This window comes from Myotis daubentonii, chromosome 16, assembly GCF_963259705.1.
Source record: "Myotis daubentonii chromosome 16, mMyoDau2.1, whole genome shotgun sequence".
Lineage (NCBI taxonomy): Eukaryota > Metazoa > Chordata > Mammalia > Chiroptera > Vespertilionidae > Myotis > Myotis daubentonii.
In genome coordinates this window covers 12,985,319-12,999,590 of record NC_081855.1, presented here as the reverse complement: position 1 = coordinate 12,999,590, position 14,272 = coordinate 12,985,319, and positions in this window count along the sequence as shown.

Here is a 14,272-nt window from a genome sequence, read left to right as displayed (position 1 = left end):
GGAAAGTATGGACTTGACCATTGGATGTGGATAGTGATGGAGGAAATGAATTTGGTTTAGGGGAGGGATAGTTGGATGACGAATATATGTTAATTTCATTCAAAGAGGCAAAAGGCCAGAATGAGGAATAGTTACTTGCCAAGACTGACCAGCAGACTCCTACCCATGGATGAATGATTACTCTGACACACATTTCTGTGAAAGAGAGGGCTAAGGGACTGGTTGGCTTGAGAAACCAAACAGCCCCATTAGCCTGTCACCTTAGGCTTTCATTGTAACAGCAGCTTGAACTAAAATTAACTGTTAGATACTATCAGTAGGGTAAGCATCCTTGAGAAGACACATGCGTCTGTAGTGTCCTTTAAGCAAGGACATCTAAAGACTAGACATAAAGATTCTAGTAAAACACCTGGGGGCTCAGACTTGTTTGGAAAAGTCAAGGCAGAGGTAGCTGCCTTCGGCCAGCCTCCTTGGAGGTTCTGACCTTTCGGAGATTCCTCCTTACAAACTTTCCAACCAAGTCCCATGCTTCACCACAGTTACTTAATAGGAAAAATTACAAATTTAATTTTTAAGGGTCTAGTGCCTGCATGGCCTGATGTCAAAAGAATTTACTAGAGAAGTCTGAAACACAGCATCCCTTTGCATAGGGATTAAGTATGGGAGTAGTCAGCATACAAAAGATAACTGAGATCGTGGGAATGTCTATGACCTATGCAATGGGGGATCGAGAAGAGTATCTTGAGGAACATCAACATTTAAGATGTTAGCGAAGGAGAGGGAAAGGGAGTGGCTAGAAAACCAGGAGGAAAACTATGGGAAGGTGGTATCCCAGACACTGAAGAGGGAGAAAATTTCAAAGTGAGGACTGAAGAGTGTTATTTGATTTAATAATGAGTTGGTTGGTAACCAAGGTGAGAGCCTCTTGGGTGCAATGGTGAGGCCATCTAGGTGTAGACTAAGGAATTAAAAGGGAATGAGGAAGTGGAGACAGTGAATCCAGGCATGCCTTTCAAGAAGTATAACAATGTGAGAAAGAAGACTCAGAGTCTAAAATTTACAGGACTGATTTTTAAGAGGAGAGATATGTGACCTAATATTAAAGCTAATAGAAAAAGTGGTAAAGAACGGAATTTAGGTTGATTTGCGTTTGGGAAGAGGAAAGAACTATCTGTTGTGACAAGAGAGAAAGAGAAGGGTGGATGAAGATGTGGGTGCTTTGACAAGTGTTGTGGTAAGACATTGAGGGAGTTCTCATATGGTGGCTTACAATTTATACTTGAAACAAGAGGTAGGGAGAATGTTCATCTAGTGGGAAGAAAAAGGGTGGGGCAGAAGTTTTAAGAAAAATGAAGTCAAATGAAGAAGAAAATAGAAGAGAGAACTTATTAGGAAACACAGAAGGGTGCCTAGAGAGAGTTGGAAAACTTGGCTGGAGGTCACTCCCTCCACACGATGGTGGGACTTTCCATTAACAACATTGATTGCCTGGCACTTGGAAGCAGAGAAGGCAAAGAAGTGAGTGGAGCCAAATTTAGGACGCTGAGAGAAGAAGTATATAGACTTGGGTAATTGAGGATAAAACTCAAGAGAAGGTAAAATGGTGAAGTATGTGGTATGCAATGCATTCTTCTAGGGAAATAAGAGGAAATTGGAGGCAGAAAATGCTTGGAGCGAGAAACTAGAAGTAGCCCAGCTAGAGTTACTCAGTTGGTTGAGCGTTGTCCTGTGCACCGAAAGGTTGCTGGTTGGATCCCAGGTCAGAGTACATACCTGGGTTGCAGGTTCAATCCTTGGTCCAGGCACATAAGAACAGCAACCAATTGATGTTTCTCTCTCTCTTTCTCTCTCTCTCTCTCTCTCTCTCTCTTCTCTCTCTCTCTCTCTCTCTCTCCCTCTTTCTCTCTAAGCATGCCCTTGGGTGAGGATTTAAAAGAAAAAGAAACTAGAAGTAGATTAAGTCTTGAAAATACTCTATTAGTGTTTCAATGTAGAGATAGAGGTAGAGAGATATATAGATTAAAAGGTCTCTTTATATGTTTCTCTCTATATAGAGATAGCTATAGATTTAAAAAAAAAAAAAAAAAAACAGGGTAGGCCCTAACTGGTTTGGCTCAGTGGATAGAGTGTCGGCCTGCGATCTGAAAGGTCCCAGATTTGATTCCGGTCAAGGGCATGTACCTTGGTTGCAGGCACATCCCCAGTTGGGGGTGTGCAGAAAGGCAGCTGATCAATGTTTCTCTCTCATCGATGTTTCTAACTCTCTATCCCTCTCCCTTACTCTCTGTAAAAAATCAATAAAATATATATTTTTTAAAAAACAGGGTAGGACAAAAGTATGTTTATAGTTGTGAGTATGTGAAACACAGAGGTTATTCTTGTGTTTAATTATTGTATTAGTCTCCATACAAACAACTGTAAACCTGCTTTTGCTCCACCCTGTAGAGATATGTAGCAGTCATTGAGATGCAGAGATTTATTAATGGGAATCGGCTCATGCGGTTATAGTGGCTGTGAAATGCCACAATCTGCTCTCTGCAAGCTGGAGAACCTGGAAAGCCAGTGGTAATTCAGTCCAAGTCTGAAGGCTTGAGAACCAGGGGAGCCAATAGTGTAAATCCCAAAGTTTAAAGGCTCGAGAACCAAGGGCTGCCATGTCCGTCCCAGCTCAAGGAGAAAATTCACCTTCCCTCCTCCATTTTGTTGTATTTAAGTCCTCAATGGACTGGATGATGCCACCCACATTGATGAGGGAGGGTCTTCTTTACTGAATCTACTGATTCAAATGTAATCTCTTCCAGAAACACCCTCACAGACACACCCAGAAATAATGCTCTGCCAGCTGTGGGGGCATTCCTTATTCTAGTCAGGTTGCCACATAAAATTAAGCATCACTAATAATAATTATATTGTAGTAAAAATAATAACATAAATGAATATCCCATTATCCATATTACCACTTAATGGAGATGAATAATGGTCCCCCAGGAATGGCTCAAAGTGGAACCTTGATTTCCCACTGCCTAAATTAATTGGAAGTCCACCTTATCACTCCAAAGCCCACTTCACCTCCAAACGTCAAGGAATGCCCTTGGTGTCTAGTAATGGAAAAGGGTCCACTATTCCTGACTTTTGTTGTGAAACTGGAACACAAATGAGTTTTCTCTGAGACTACCGAATTCTATATCAACTACTAGAGGCCCGGTGCACAAAAATTTGTGCACTCAGGGGGAGGGAGGGTCCCTCAGCCTGGCCTGTGCCCTCTCGCAGTCTGGGACCCCTCGGGAGATAACGACCTGCTGGCTTAGGCCTGCTCCCGGGTGGCAGAGGGCAGGTCCAATCCCTAGGTGCAGCCCCTGGTCGGGCTCAGAGCAGAGCCGATTGGGGAGTTGGGGCGCCGCCCCCTGTCATGCACAGAGCAGGGCGGATTGGGAGGTTGCGATGCCACCCTCAGTCACGCTCAGGGTAGGGCCGATTGGGGAGTTGGGGCATCGCCCCCTGTCACACCCAAAGCAGGGTCGATGGGGAGGTTGTGGCGCCACCCCCTGTCACGCACAGAGCAGGGCCCATCAGGGGGGTTGGGGCTCCATACCGTGTCACGCACAGAGCAGGGCCAATCAGGGGGTTGGGGCGCTGCCCCCTGTCACGCACAGAGCAGGGCTGATCAGGGGGTTGAGGAGCTCCCCCCCCCCCCCCCGTCACTCACAGAGTAGGGCCGATAGGGGAGTTGGGGCACCGCCCCCTGTCACCCACAGAGCAGGGCGGTTCAGGGGGTTGGGGCGCCGCCACTCTCACACTCAGGGCAGGGCCGATGGGGAGGTTATGGCTCTACCCCGTCACACACAGAGCAGGGCCCGTGGGGGGGTGGAGGGGTTAGGGTGCCACACCCTGTCACACACAGAGCAGGGCCAATCAGGGGGTTGGGGCACCACACCCTGTCACACACAGAGCTGCAGGGCGATCAGGGGGTTAGGGAGCTCCCCCTATCAGGCACAGAGCAGGACTGATCAGGGGGTTGGGGAGCCGTCCCCTGTCACGAACAGAGCAGGGAGGATAGGGAGGTTGTGGTCCCGCCCCCTGTCACACACAGAGCCGCAGGGCCATCAGGGGATTTGGGCGCTGTCCCCTGTCACGCTGATCCCGGTGCTGGGAGGCATATTACCCTTTTACTATATAGGATAGAGGCCTGGTGCACAGGTGGGGCCAGCTGGTTTGCCCTGAAGGGTGTCCTGGATCAGGTTGGGGGTCCCCACTGAGGTGCCTGGCCAGTCTGGGTGAGGGGCTGAGGACTGTTTTCAGGCTGTCGGGTGACTGAAGCTCCCAACCGCTCCTTTTTTTCTTTTTCTTTTTTTATTCTGGGCCAGCTTTAGCTTTGAGGCTTGGCTCCAGCTCTTAGGCCTCCGCTGCTGAAAGCAGGTTTCTGGCCTTTCTTTACCTTCTGTATTTGAAACAATGTTGCGATCCTGCTGGCTGAAGCCGGCCGACTAAAGCAGGTTTCTGGGGTTTTGTTTAGCTTCTATATTTGTAACATAGTTGCTTAGAGTTGCAGCTCAGAGGCCTGCAGCGGCAGGCGAGGAACGTTGGAGTCCTCCGTCACTGAAGCAAACAAGCCTCATGTTAGCTTTAAGCTGCCTGGCTGCCGGCCACCATCTTGGCTGGCAGTTAATTTGCATATTGCCCTGATTAGCCAATGGGAAGGGTTTCTCTTTTATTAGATAGGATAATGGGTTGTTTTGAGATGAACCTGGGTGCATTCTAGCCTACAGGCCAGGATTGGAGCCACAGATGCCATGGACTCTTCACCACAGGCTCCCCATAAGGCATGGTCTCACTCTGAGGTATCATGCTCAGGCAAAGGACCTCCAGGCCAAAGTCAGCTTGGACTCCTCTGCGGTGGGGCACTGTCGTTCTTTGAGTAACCTGGCTCTCTAGTGGCATGCAGAATCCTGTCCTCTTGCCACTCTGTCCAGCCCAGGGCAGGATTTGAGCCCTCTGTTTCTGCTGCATATCAAAGTGGCAAGGGTCAACACTGCCACTTCCAGAGGAGAAAAGGTCTGGCCAGGACAGGGTCCAGTGGGGGTGACCATATAATTACCATCTGGATTAGAACAGTTTTGCTCAGACAAATACTAAATCCAACAGGAGGCCAAGACAACAGGCATATTCAAGACTGTCCAAGGAAAGCCAGGACTATGGCCACCCTAAATATAAGCCACTTGAAGGACCACCCCCATTCACTTTCATGTACCCCCAACTGTTCAACTGACATAGGCCAGTGGCCAGGACACTGATTTTATCATTTTCTAGTATCCTTTCCTCCCCTGCACTGTTCTGATTTATTTCACCATTGAATTGTTTTATGAAATCACATAGTATGCATTCTTCTGAGTATGGCCTTTTCTGCTGAGCCTTATCTGTGGATTCATCCATGTTTTCACCAATTGTTTGCAAGAGAAGTAATGCATCCATCTCTCATGCCATATGATATTCTGTTGTACGAATATATCACCACTTATTCACTCTATTATTCATGGACATTGTAATTGTTTCTTATCTTTGACTATTAAAAATATTGACAAAAATATTCTAACACATGCCCTTTGTTGCAGATATGTACACATTTCTGTTGAACGTTTAACATTGTTGGGCCATGGGGTGCGCATGCTGCTAAGCCATACCTGATAATGCAAACACAGTTTTTTCACTGAAATGTAGGATTCTTTCTATATTCTGGAATTGAGGCCTTGGACAGCTATATGTATTACAAATAACTTCTTTCACTATGAGAATGGATTCTTCATTCTCTTAAATGAAGAGGTATCATCTGATAGGTCAAAGTTTTTAATTTATCAATATTTCCTTTAAGGTTAGAGTCCTTGTTGTCATCTTTAAGAAATCATTGTCTACTCTAAATTCATGTAGAAATTTTCTCTCTGTTCTTTGTTTTATTTAGTTTGGAAAGAATGTTTTTTAGTAATATTTTTAAGAGAATGGGTGGCTGATAAAACTTTCCACTCATTATATGTTTATAAACAACTTTCTTGTGCCTTGTTTGTGCTTGCAAGGCCAGATGTAGACTTTATGAATTGCACTGGAAGGACAACCTATTTCCATTGGAGCTCTGTAATTGTGGCTCCAAATTGGAATGGCATTGAATATGAAGCATGAGACAAATCGTACCTAATAATAGACAAACATGTAAATTGACCATACCTTTGCTATACTAACCAGCCAATCAGGAGAGTATGCAAATTAACTGAACAAAGATGGCGGTTAATTTGCATACATAGGCTCCAAGTGGTGGAGCGAAGCCTCATGGCCCTGGGGGCCGGTGGAGCAGCGAAGCCTCATGGCTCCGGGGCTGGCTCCAGCTAGAGCCTGGCCAGAACGAAGGCCTGGGTGCCGGGTGCTGGAGGAAAACTGGTGCCAGCAACCAGGGGAAAGGAAGGCCTATTGCATGAATCTCTTCATGAAACGGGCCTTTAGTGTATATATATATAAAATAAAAGCCTAAGCAACCATTATAGCGGAATCACCAGAAAGACCGGTCGCTATGATGTGCACTGACCACCAGGGAGCAATGTTGAACACAGGAGCTTGCCCCTGGTGGTCAGTGTGTTCCCACAGGGGGAGCGCTGCTCAGCCAGAAGCCAGGCTCATGGCTGGTGAGCACAGTGGCAGTGGTGGGAGCCTCTCCTGCCTCCAGGGCAGCACTAAGGAGCAGCAAGCCAAGTGGTAAGGAGCAGTGAGCAGGCGGGCAGTAAGGAGTAAGGGATCCCAGGCTGTGAGAGGGTGCAGGCCAGGCTGAGGGACACCCCCCCACCCGGCCCAGGGCATGAATTTCATGCACCAGGCCTCTAGTGTGTGTGTGTGTGTATGTACTGAGTGGCCAGATTATTATGACCACCTCATCAGTACTTCATTGGGCCACCTTTTGCCTTCAATACTGCGGCAATTCTTCTTGAAAGAAGAGGCAAAATGTGGCCCATTGAAGTATTGATGGGGTGGTCATAATAATCTGGCCACTTAGTGTATATACATATCCTATCTAATAATAGACAAACATGGTAATTAACTGTACCTCCAACATGCTTCCCATTGGCTAATAAGGGTGATATGCAAATTAACTGCCAACCAAGATGGCGGCTGGCAGCCAGGCAGCTGAAGCGAACAGGAGGCTCGCTTGCTCCAGTGATGGAGGAAGCCAAGGTTCCCCACCTGCCGCTGCCGACCTCTGAGCTGCACTCTAAGAAACAATGTTGCAATTATAGAAGCTAAACAAACCCCAGAAACCTGCTTTCAGCCAGCCGGCCTTGGAGCTGGAGCTGCAACAGTGTTTCAATTATAGAAGCCAAACAAACCCAGATACCTGCTTTCAGCAGCCGAGGTCTCAGAGCTGGAGCCGAGCCTCAGAGCTAAAGCCAGCTCTCAGTTCCAGTGACAGCCATACAAGATAAATAAATCCCAGAATTAAAAAAAAAAAAGAAAAAAAGGCGAGGTTGGGAGCTTCAGTCACCCGCCAGCCTGAAAACGGCCCTCAGCCGCTCACCCAGACGGGCCAGGCACCCCAATGGGGACCCCCACCCTGAAGGGGGTGTGACCAGCTGCAAACAGTCATCAGCCCCTCACCCAGTCTGGCCAGGCACCCAAGCGGGACCCCCACCCTGATCCAGGACACCCTTCAGGGCAAACCAGCCAGCCCCTACCCGTGTACCAGTTCTCTATCCTATATAGTAAAAAGGTAATATGCAAACTGACCCTAATAGCAGAAGGACTGGGATGACTGGTCACTATGACACACACTGACCACCAGGAGGCAGATGCTCAATGCAGGAGCTGCCCTCTGGTGGTCAGGGCACTCTCACATTGGAGGAGCTCCGCCCAACCACAAGCCAGGCTGATGGCTGCCAGTACAGCAGTGGTGGTGGGAGCCTCTCCTGCCTCCTCAGCAGCACTAAGGATGTCCGACTGCAGTTTAGGCCTGCTCCCCGCTGGCAAGTGGACATCCCCTGATGGCTGCCGGGCTGCCAGAGGGATGTCTGATTGTCATCTTAGGCCCAATCCCCTGGGGAGCGGGCCTAAGCCAGCAGGTGGTCATCCCCTGAGGGGTCCCAGACTGCGAGAGGGCACAGGCCGGGCTGAGGGACCCCCTCCCCTCCCTCCCGAGTGCACAAATTTTTGTGCACCAGGCCTCTAGTATATATATATATATGTATGTATATGTATATGTGTATGTGTATGTATATGTATTTGTATATGTATATGTATATTTATGTTTTTGAGGGTTTTCTGTATTTCTTAAAAAAGTGAAATATAATTGGCATATATAACATTATATTAGTTTCAGGTGTACTAATAAAATAAATATTTGTATATTGCAAAATGATCACCATAATAAGTCTACTTAACATCCATCACCATATTGTTACAGACTTATTTTCTGGTGGTGAGTATTTTTAAGATTTACTCCATTAGCAACTTTCAAATACATAATACAGTATTATCTATCTTGAAATTTAAAAGTTTTACCAAGGTATTTCTAGCCACCCCCATACCCCCTACTATGAGGTAATATTTTCTCACACTTGTAGAATTATTTTAATTTTGACTTGGGCCTTTCTTCAGCTCTGCAAAATATTTCCCCAGAATTTTTATGCTTATTTCTCTTTCATCATCTGCTTTAGAATTTCTATTGCATATTTTTGAATGTTCTGAAAAAGATCCCATGTCTCTCTTCTTCTTCCCTTCATTTCATTGAAATACCTATATTTTTTTCTCTGACTCTTGGGAACATTCTTCCCGCCCATCTCCTAATGCACCAATTCCATCTTGAACAGTGCCAAATCTGATATTTCCTGCCTCTATTGAGTTTCATTAGTTTGGAAGTCATGTGTTTCTTATCCAAGAACTCTTTCTTGTTTAATATGGCTCTTTTTCATGGCAATCGGCTCCAGTTGTATTAAAGCAATGTTCTCTGTTCTTATCAAGAATACAAATTAGCCTTTTAAAATATATTTCCCTTATTTTGGCTTAACATTTCTCCACTGAAGGCCATGCCCCTGGATTCTCTGGTTAGTCTTCCTGTTTCATGGAGGCAATAGCTTGTAATAAAAGCACAGACATTTGAACTAGGAAAACATGGGTTTGAATCCCAGTTGTGACACTTGGATGGCTAGTCACCTAAATCCTCTGAGCTTTGATTTATTTGACAGGGGAAATAATCCTCATGCCAGAGTTCTTTTAGGATTAAATAAGAATGTATGTTGAAGTACTTGTGGTAGTACTTAGCTATATAGTTTATCGTCATTACCTTCATCATCATCTTCATCATCATCTTTACTAGTCTATTAAACCAGTGTTTGTTCATTCTCACATAGAGATCCAATTAGTGCAGATTTGGTGGCTCTGATGGTGGGGAAGGTATCAGAGAAAGTATAGGTCTCCATTTAATTTCACCCAGAAGGTTCCAGAATATTCTGCCTGGCTAGTCTCCCCTCACTCAGAAATCATCCTTATTTTCTGCCAAGATTGTGAGTGGGGGCCTTTCTCTAATTTCCATGAGTGACATAGAATTTCTCTATTACGTTAGATGAGTTCTTTTTTTCTCAAAATGATATTGGAAGAAGAAATGAGTCAAAAGTACTAACGTGTTAAGATTATGGTTCCAAACATTGAATTTAAGTTTTACTCTAAGTAAAGAGAATTAATACATAAAAGGTTTAGGTAAAAATATAGTTGAATATTTCTATCCTTTGGGGATAGTGTGGGTTTTCTAGACATTAAACCAAAGGCATAAAACATAAAGGGGGAAAAATGATGGATTTGACCAATGTAAAATTCCTACAAGACAAAAATCAACATTAGAGATTGAGCCTGGCCAGTGGGGCCCAATGGTTGAGCTCTGACCCATGAAATCAGGATGGTTCTATTCCTGGTCAAAACATTTTCCTGTTGGGGGCCGGCAGGAAGCAGCCAATGGATGATTCTCTCTCATCATTGATGTTTCTCTCTCTCTCATGTGCGCTTCCTCTCTCTGAAATCAATAAAAACATACTTAAACAAATAAACCAAAACATTGAAAATTTAAAAGTGAAAGGCCAAACTAGAGAAAACATTTTCCATAAGGCACAACAGCATTAGTATAATTAATATAACTAAAAAGCTTTTAAAAATCAATAGGAAATATAAAACCCTATATGATAAAAATGGGTTGAGGACATGAATAAGTAATTAACTAACTAAAAAAGACATGCAAATAGCCATGAAACATGTGGGAAAATGTTTAATGTAATTTTAAAAGTATAAATTAAAACAGCACTATAATGCTGTTTCTATTCATCTGGCAAGATTATTAAAAGTGGTAATACTCAGTATAGATCAGAGTGTGGGGAAATTGAATATTTATACACAGCAGGTGGGCCTGCAAAATATTTCCATTTTTACTTTAGAGGATAATTTGGAGATACAACAAGAGGCTTGAAAACATGCACTTTGATGCAGAAATTCTAATGCTTTCATGTTGGATCTTAAGAAATAGGTATATGTGCAAACTTTTAGCCAAAAATATGTTAATTACAGATATTCAGACTAACAGAAGCTAGGAAAAAAATATCAACCTAACAACAGTGTGATCCCATTTAAAAATATATTTATAAATTCATAATGTTATATTGGTTACTAACAATGTGCATGGTTTTCATTTTTTTTTTTAATTTATCTGAGTTATTTATTCTTTAACAAATACATCCATTGGGTTTGGTAGCAGGGTTAGGCCAATTTCATAAGATGATTTGGTTGCTTCCATTTTATTTCTGTGCTCTGGAACACTTCACATAGTAGAGGAATTTCCTTTCCTACAAGCCTTGAGAGAGTTCCCCATAAAGCCATCTGGGTCTGACTACTTTGAGGAGTGTGGTTCTGTGACAAGTTTTCCGATTTCTGTAGTGTTCTTGGCCTACTCATGCTTGCTATCTGTTTTTGAAACACCTATGTCATTTTTAAAAAATCTTCAATGTTGAGAGTATTACAGATGTTCCCCCTCCCCTATTCCCCCCATTGCCTCCCTCCACCTGGTTCCCACCCTACTCTAGGCCTTCACTGCCCTATTGTCTGTGTCCATGGGTAACGCATATATGCATATAAATTCTTTGGTTAATCTCTTCCTGGCCCCCCTCTTCCCTCTGAGATTCCTCATATTTTGCCCAGTGAAGAAGTTTATTTAAAAGTAAGTAAAAAAAATTGCAAAAATATTCTCTCATAATTTCTTTTGCATCTGTGATTAAATTTTTTTCGCATCCTTAAAGTTGTGTTTCAGTTTCTCCTTTTCTCTTTCTTTAGATCTATGCATTTAATCTCTCTTTTACAATAAGCATCACTAAAGTGAATTATCAATAAGTTCTCCTTTAATTTCAGCTGTGGTCTGTCTGAGTCCTGCTCCAAAGTGCTTGTCCTAGAGCCCGAGAGACAAGTAGCCCCTGGAGGAAGCCGACTCAGTGGTGACAGAGACAGAAGAGGGAAAGAGAAAAATGGACAAAGTCTTTTAGTGCGTAGTATGAAGGTGACACATGTCACTTCCACCCATGTGCCATTGGCCAAAGCAGTCACATAGTCTAGTCCAGTGGTTCTCAACCTTCCTAATGCAGTGACCCTTTAATACAGTTCCTCATGTTGTGGTGACCCCCAATTTCATTGTTACAAATTGAACATAATTAAAGCATAGTGATTAATCACAAAAACAATATGTAATTATATATGTGTTTTCCGATGGCCTTAGGCGACCCCTGTGAAAGGGTCGTTCGACCCCTAAAGGGGTCGCGACCCACAGGTTGAGAACCGCTGGTCTAGTCCAAAGTAACTACATATGGCGATACATTCTGCCTAAGGTGAGGCTGAAAAATTGGAGTTGATAAGGCTCAAAGTTGGGCACATCTGTCATCCTGCTTACAAGATACCTCAGACTAATAGCTATGCCTTAATGGTATAAGTTTGAAAAGGATAAATAATATCCTTCAGTTACAGAGGAGCACTGAAGGTTGTATTGGACATTTTAAATACTGGAAGCTTTAGGAATATCTAGGCCAATAGCAATTTAAAAAATTATATATATTCCAGAGAGGAAGGGAAGAGGGAGAGATAGAAACATCAATGATGAGAGAAAATCATTGATCAGCTGACTCCTGCACGCCCCCTACTGGGGATCGAGTCCGCAACCTAGGCATATACCCTTGACTGGAATCGAACCTGGGACCCTTCAGGCTGGCACTCTATCCACTGAGCCAAACCAGCCAGGGCTAGGCCAATAGTAATTTATCAGGCAAACAGACTGGTTGATTTATTGATTCCCGAAAACTTCTAACTTAGTGATCTTATACTCTAACCCTCTTGTAGTAGGTGAGGAAAGAGTAGCCTGGAGAGGTCAAGTTAAACAACTGGCCAAAATCATACTGAGCCTGTCACCTCCTGCCTGGTTTTGTCTCTTGTACTGGACCCTGTATTCTGAATTCTGTTCGAGACCAGCACTGTCCAGCAGAGCTTTCTGGGATGACAGAAATATTTATTTCACACTGTCTAACATGGTAGCCACTGGCCACCATGTTACTTACTGGGTGTTTGAAATGTGGCTAGTATAGCTGAGGAAAATAAATTTCTAATTTTATTTAACTTATTTATTTTAAATTTATTTAAAATTAAGTAACCCAATGTCTCTCATGACTCCCGAGGTGGGCAGGGTAGCTCCAGCGACCACTCGGACTCAGAATGAAGATGCTGAAACCACTCTAATTCAGGGGCTCCTAAATGCACTATCAGATTTCAATGGAAACATATCTCAAATAAATAGTATGACATTGTTGAAGCAAGAAAAAGCCTGTGTTTTGTTTGGGAAAGCAAGTCATGTGATCAACGTAAGGTCAATAGGTTAACACTTAAGAATATAATTTTTTTTATTGTTTTTCCTCCATTTCCTCCACTTCCTCCTCCCTCAAATGCACTTACTTTTAATTTTAAGTCTATTTCTCTAGTGGAAAAAATTAAATTTCAGGTAATTCAGGGCTTATTTATTCTACATCTTGGCCATTGCTTCCTTCTTATCGTCTTTGATCCCAACAGCTTTCACATCCAGCTCTTCCAGGTACTTCTGTGCACCCTCACGGCACACACTAACATGCATCATTGCACATGGCCTGGTGCAGGGAGGTCTGGGGCCACTGCAGAACTGTGTGTAAGCACTGCAGGCACTCTATGCAGGCATCTTTACTACTCCATGTCTTAGAAGGCCGGGGATCTCTGGAAGCTTTGTCACTCCTAGCTCTCACTGAAGAACTGATGTGTAGATCCTCCACTGTGCTCAGATCCCCCCAAAATGTATATTTTCCCCAACCTGCCTACCCCTAACCCAAGTGTTGACCATGGGGAGGTGAGAGGTACAGACCAGTTTCCCTCTGTAGTAGTCAGCTTAGACTCAATTATGCTGCAGTAACAAAAAATCCCCAAACCTCTCTGACTTACAAGAACAAAGGTATATTTTTCACTCCAGCTGGATGGCCACAACTCTACCCCTCAGTATCTCCTACTGGCTCATTATGGTTGAGTGAAGAAAGGGGGTAAGGTCACAAAATGACTTGTAAAACTTCTGTGTGGAAGTAGCATAAATCACTTCTGTGCACATTCTTATGTCCAAAGAAAATCACAGGATCCATCCTGAAGATGAAGTATAACTCCTTCCCATAATAACAGGCAGTAAAATTTATGAACAATACTAAAATCTGCACATTTATCATGTATTTCTCTCCCTTTCTCCTATCCCACTTCCCTCTCTTCATCTTCAACACCCCTCAGCCTGTGGGTTCTTTATCTGGAATAAGCAGCATAGTATAGTCTTCAAACTCTATTTATGAGATAGACTATTAAAGTTTCAAAGCCCATATTCTTGAAACTCGAAACCCTTTTCTCTCACATGTGCTTCTGAAGCCAGCTTTGAAAGATGGCGAGTAGACTTGACACCTTCTCCTTTTTCTGCACTGTCATCTCTTTGCTGGGGTGGAAAGCAGAGAAAGCACTGCTGCCTCCTGACTGAAGGAGAAGCTCAGAGGAGAAGAGTATCTGTGTGAAGAAGCCATCAGTTAATAAAGTATTATTGGACCATACTCTAGCAGGGTGGGTTGTCTTTGGGGGGAGGCAGAGATTTCCTCTTTTGAATGGAAATATCTTGGGATTGAAGGCAGAGGCTGGCATGATACTGGAGTTGTCTGCAGAGTCCTCTAGGGCTAGTGCC